General features: G+C 31.9%; 1 long non-coding RNA gene across 1 annotated transcript; it reads left to right on the forward strand.

Annotated features, from left to right (window-relative positions):
- Positions 1-504: 504 nt before the first annotated feature.
- Positions 505-4455, forward strand: LOC132720916 (uncharacterized). Its single transcript, XR_009624399.1, has 3 exons — positions 505-1115; positions 1417-1545; positions 4309-4455. It is a non-coding gene; the product is annotated as an uncharacterized LOC132720916 (long non-coding RNA).
- Positions 4456-6682: the final 2227 nt, after the last annotated feature.

Consider the following 6682-nt stretch of genomic DNA (forward strand, 5'->3'; position numbering starts at 1 on the left):
TTTTTGGTACAGTCAATTGAACAACATGGTTGTTAGTAATTTGACATAGGGGCATCCAAATGAATGTTAAGTTTGTCGTCAGTTTTTTATAATCATATATTATTTATAATACCATCTTTTCACTGTTAATTTCATTACATAGTAAGGTTTGTCGATTTATAAGAATTGTTTATTAACAAAAATAATTTCTTAATTGCAAATAGTTTATAGCTGGAAGGTGAGCAAATTGTGGAAACATTTTCTTCCATATTTAATTTTGACGTAAAAATAGCATCATTTTATTTGATAGAATCTATGATATTACTTATTTTAAGTAAGACTAGTATTTTAAATCAAACTCTTTTAATAAACCTAGACAATCTAAAGATCTAAAACATGGAAAATATTTGCACACCTGCTAAACTTTGTAATTGAATCGAGCAGTTTTACATATGAAAAAACAAAAAAAGTGAATCACAACTCTGGTGAGTTCTTGATGTCATTTGAATGTCCGTGTCGAGGAAATTTTTGTACAGTGTGTCCATAAAATTTCTAAATATAGTCAAATAAGTAAAGTATTTTTTTAAAAAGCAAATGACTTTCATGTGTATCATTTTTGTAACAGATGAGGATAGTGTTAATGTCGTTTTCCATTGGACGAACTTTGTTATCACAACTGGAATAGTTTTATCCCTGGCTACCTTGTTAGCGTTATTCTGTATTATAAAAGGGTAAATTTTATCATATTTCTCTGCAAATAATATTTCAATATACACATATTAAGAAATAGTTTACAGTATAATATCATCTAAACGGAAGATATCCATCTTTTTTAATTATCATTGGTTTGTTGATGAATTAGGCATAAATGAAAGTAATATAAATTACTACAAGTCGCATGAGCTCTGAAATTTGAATTGAGTGTAATTTTAAACTGTGTTATTTTAAAAGTCGAAAAATCAAGGAAGTGATTCCGAAACATCGGCATTGGAATCAAACCTGTGAAGTGAAGAAGAGATCGGCTGTGGACACCAATGGCATTCAAATATGTGTTGATCTCGATATTAGCTCAAACAAAGAGAGAGCAAGGCACAAGGAACACAACACGAAGTTGTCAAAGAACCAGGATGAGACACGTGAGTTCTGTAATAAAAATGGAAAATAGGAAATTAAATGATAGTTTGCACTCAAAATTCAAAATTAGGGATTTTATATTTGATCTCGCTGTCAAGTATAGAAATTGAAATAATTCATGTAATAAAATAAGTAGTTTCAATGAAATTATTAATAGTTTTATAAAGAAAGCAGATTGTATTGTTCAACTAAACTGAAGCTTCAGTTTTAAAGTAAGGCAAGCTTAAAGTCCTGATATTACTTAACTAAGTCAAGAACATCAATTAAATTTTATATGATATATGTATAATCATTTTGTTCCAGGTTTCAGAAATTGGAATACATGCCAAAGAAATGAAATTCAAAAACCAGAATTGTTCCGCGTCAACGATGATAAAGATACATATTTAGAAATGGACAAAAACAACATATGTTATGCCATTGTAGAGCTAGGTATATTTGTACATGAGTTGTGTTTGTGCAGACATATATGAAATAGGGCATTTTTTAAATGCCATAAATGACAAATGTTACATAATAACAAACATGACAAATGTTACGTAATAACAAACATGGCATGTACATATTTGTATCGAAATAACCAAACTGGGAGGTAAAAACCGCCACAATCTTAACAAAAGTTATGTAAGATGACAAAGTTGAACCAAAAACCATCTACATAATATAATAAAATGGATTGCTGATCAAAAACAATTGACCAGAAAAAATAAATATTTTCCAAATCGTGGTCGACTCGCCCAGGAAAAACCATAGTTTGGAAACCTGTGCCCTTTTATCTTGTGTCAAGTACCACTTGATGTAGGACTCCATCCTTGGAAATATTTTAAACATTCTATACATGAATAAGTGTTTTACATATGACAATATCATAAGTATTTATGACAACAAATAGAAAAATATTTGAAAGAGATAATATAACATCGACTAGTTTTATAAATCTTTGCATGAACAATATACATATATATATATATAGTGTATATCATGAATAGTTGCACAAAAAATTTGAGATAAACAATAAGTGAAACAACTGATTCATTAAGAATAAATGAAATGGTATTAATATCAACATCAAAAATTGAAAGATGAGGATGGAGTTGGAGGAGGTGGATTTTAGTAATACAGAAAGGCGAGAATCATTCCTCGCCAAAATTATTTCTTTGTGATAGATCTAATGTAATCATTGGTTAATTAACATCACATGATTTAAGTCTTGATATCGATTGGCTAAGACGTACTTGGCTAAACCTGACCCGTAATGGCTAAAACCTGACCCGTAATATTCAGTACAGTAATGAGAATAGGGACAGACCAATGACATAAATTATTTTATGTGGGCATAAAATCTTATTTATGTATTGTCCAGGTCAAGCAAATATAACTGGCAAGACGAACTTGTTTGGTATGAGATAAAACACTTAGGTTGAATGAAATAGGGCATTTATTAAATGCCATAAATGACAAATGTTACATAATAACAAACATGACAAATGTTACATAATAACAAACATGGCATGTACATATTTGTATCGAAATAACCAAACTGGGAGGTAAAAACCGCCACAAAGGGAACCTTCCGCCACCCAGAGAGACTTGACTAGGTATGAGCTTGACCTGTGACAAGGATAGATCCCAGTTTGGTTATTTTGATACAAATATGTACATGCCATGTTTGTTATTATGTAACATTTGTCATGTTTGTTATTATGTAACATTTGTCATTTATGGCATTTAATAAATGCCCTATTTCATTCAACCTAAGTGTTGTGTTTTATCTCATACCAAACAAGTTCGTCTTGCCAGTTATATTTGCTTGACCTGGACAATACATAAATGATTTTCGCAAAAATATGGGATTTTAGGATGCTTTTTTAGAGATCGAAAAAAATGGAAATTTTCACATTTTCAAATATATTTACAGTAAAGACTGTTTACAGTGACCTTCGATGGGAGAAAAGAAAAAAGGTCATTATAGACAGGGAGTCACTATGGACAGTCTCTATATAATTCGGATATATGAACATATCATACCAATATTTTGTTGAAAAGCAGGATAGTACCATACTAGGTCTAAGTTAAAATTGCATGTATAATTGGTTAAGATTATAAACTACACCATAACATTAGTATCTAAAAGTTACATATTCATTAAAATGTAATTTATATTGATAAATCTGTTTGTAAAAAAAATGTTTAATTTCAATTTTACTAATGAGATAATACTGTAGAGACATTTAATTTTGTATAATCAACCTGTTTACTTTACGGAGTTCAATGTATTAATAAAACATTAGATACAAATCTCAACATAATTTCTAGATAAGTGCTCCGAAAAAAATTAACAATCGAGGTTTCAAACATAACCACACCTTTAAGACGTTTGGCATTGTTTATCTTTACTCGCCAAAACACCGCAGCAATTATGTATATGCATGTGTCTTTAATCATTTTATCGGCGAAAATTGATTGAATTGTGTAATTGTCAACAAACAGCCACAGTGTATTAGCGTGTCGCCGATTGGTCAATGCAAACTGCCGTAGATACAACGCGCGTTCTGATTCGTCAATCATGAATACGTAATGAGAAAGATAAACATAGTGAACTCTTGCCTTGCGGCGTGTATTGAACTTTGTTGATGTTGACACGCGTTCTTAATTAGCGGATTAACGGTAATTGGTTGTAATTGAGAGGTAAACAAATTATTAACAGACCTAGCGGCGTAAATAAGTATGACGGAAAATTATAAAAATCGGGCGACTGAAGCAAAGTCGCTGATCCGAAGGCGACTTCTTCGCCAAAGTCGTCACCTAGTTCAAGCCATGCTCCCCTAGCAAAAGTCGCTGTTCACGGCTCAAATACCGTAACGGGTGACTAAATCATGGTCGTTGTACGGACTAGACAGGGAGTCGCTACATACAGACCATTTATATAGTAAATACTGTTCGGCGCACCTAACTATGGTCACTATAGACAGAACGTCGCTATATACAGGGGGTCGCTAAGACAGTCTTTACTGTATATGGTTGTCAAGTGTATGGTTGTGTATTTCTACGTTCAGCAACAGTTTGATAATCAATATATTAATATGATGATATGAATTAATAGTTTTAGAGAAATAATATTTTATCAGTATTACTTAATCAACTTATTTTACATTGCATTTGTTTTGAAAGTTTATTCCTTTTTAATTATAACAGACAAAAAAAGTGAATGTGAAATCAACGATGGAAAAGAAATAAAACCAAACGCATTCGAAGCGGACAGCAAACATATTGCTGTAATATGTCCTAATGTAAAAACATGAATCAACTTAGACCCAAGAGTAACGGAGAGCTCATCTGACATCCAAGGCAAGCGTTAATGTCATATGAAATTTAAAGATATTCTATCAGTTAGCTTACTTTTTTCGTTTATGTATGCAATAAAAAAAGCTAGTTTGTAATTTTTGAAGGATCGCCTGATGGTAATTTCTCTTCTATCAAATTCAGATGAATCGTTTACTTCCCCACCTTGCTGCCATTTTATTGACTTGAGAAAAACAATTTCACCACATTTGTGATTTGTCACACATATTAAGATCTCCTTTCAAAATTTCATTTATTTAGTTCCGCCCATTGTTTTCTCGTCAAGGGCACAAGTGTTCTTTTATTTGGGAATCATATGCCGCTTTTCATAGAATGGCACTACTAGCTGTGTCACATTGAAGGTTCCTTGATAACCGCCGTATGAACACATCTGCGAATGTTTCTAAATTAAAAATTTCACCATTTCAATTAAAGTATTTTATCTTATTTAACATGGTGGACATCTTGTTCAACGTGTCAAAACAGTTCAGATTGTTTTGTAAACAACAATGCAATGATATTTCTTGTTGTATTTTATTAAAAGCTTGCTAGCTGCTCTTTTTGCTCAATATTTGCTAAGATGATCAGCAGACCAAAGAATGAATCATATTTGATAATGATTCTCCTTAGAAAGGTTATGCTTCATCAGTATATCCATTATGAAGATACTGCACTATCTTTCAAATCCATGTACTAAGAAATGTTTCGACATGCAGATATTATTTTATTACCCTTCCAGATTTTTTCCGCCTTTTTGATTGGATATTGATCACCCGAAAGAAATTGATATTACCGAGCCAGACGGGTAATATTCACACTAAATTTCCCCGTTGGGTACCCCCAACGGCTCGGGTGATATAAAATCTTGACAGGTAATATATCCACATATATCACTCCAAAACCAAAATAACATATAATATAAAAGTCTGATTGTTTGATCAAAAGATATTGTTTTGCTACATTTTAGACTGCAAAGATGTTGGTCATTTAAGTACCAGATTATACACAACTGAAGAAAGTTTTCAATTTGCTGGAGACTCTCAGAACACACAGGGTATAGAATTATCGTCTTTCTTTTATATTGATAAAAAAACATTTACATATGTGATTATGCAAAACAGATTTTCTAAGCAAGAAGCTTGTTTATTCGGCTGCCTGTGATGCAGCAGATTCCTATATGTTTTGAATAAGACGCAAAATTGACTGCAGAATGACACGATTTATATGCGAGCAGTTAATAGTTTGTTTGTCATTTGCTTCAATGTTTTCTTAGCTCCGTATACTGATGTGCGGACATTGATCTAACTTCATACACTTTAATAGAGGCCTTTTTTTAAAGTAAAGCGTTCTTTTTTTAAGATTATGGAACGTGTCTGATGCCTTAAATGCCTTATCAGCTTGGTTTATGCTCCTGGCACAGATATTGTTTAACTTTGACATTGACGTTAACGTATCTGTCCAGCCACAATAGAAACGAGTACTAATATAAAACGCAGTGAAATTTGTGCTGTTACGCTTCCGGTTTTATTACGAGTACAATTTTCAAAACTGCGCAGATCTTTACAGACATCCATAAAGATGTCATATTAACGACACTTCTCAATGTATGCAGAACACAGTTTACCATTTGTTCGCAGCTATTTACGCGTGCAAAAAATCTTGCTTGTTTCGTTTAGAATATCATACATCGGGAAAGAAGTGATAGATATGACACAAATTGTTACTGTAGCTTTATCATGTATACTAACTGGTATTCTTGGTTTAACTGTTGTAAAATCATCAGTAGTGAATTCGTTATTTTTCCAGTTGATGTAAAAAAATTGATATTTTTCATATTTATCAATCAATGCATTTGATACCGTTTAATTGTTGCCATCATCTGCTACAAATACGTATATTAATATTACATTGTTTATAGTTTTAAATGCCGCACCGGTTGAGTAGTTACGTACAATTAATTTGTACTTTTTTTCGTATTTTAGATGATTTTGAAAATGAAAGCCAATAAAAACTACCATGTGATGGGACAGAAGATCAAGCATTATCTCTGAGGGAGTTAGATAAAGGTAAATTATCAACATATCTAATACCGTCATTTTATTGTTCCCTGAATTAAAGTAGCAGAACTGAGTTGCTCTGAGTTGATGATATTGAAAATAAGTCGTGGCAGATATTTAAACAACAACATCACCTTTTTTATTATGCTCATCGGATATCAATCTTAATC

The sequence above is a fragment of the Ruditapes philippinarum genome, unplaced genomic scaffold (assembly GCF_026571515.1).
Source record: "Ruditapes philippinarum isolate M1 unplaced genomic scaffold, ASM2657151v2 ctg715_1_1_1_1, whole genome shotgun sequence".
NCBI lineage: Eukaryota > Metazoa > Mollusca > Bivalvia > Venerida > Veneridae > Ruditapes > Ruditapes philippinarum.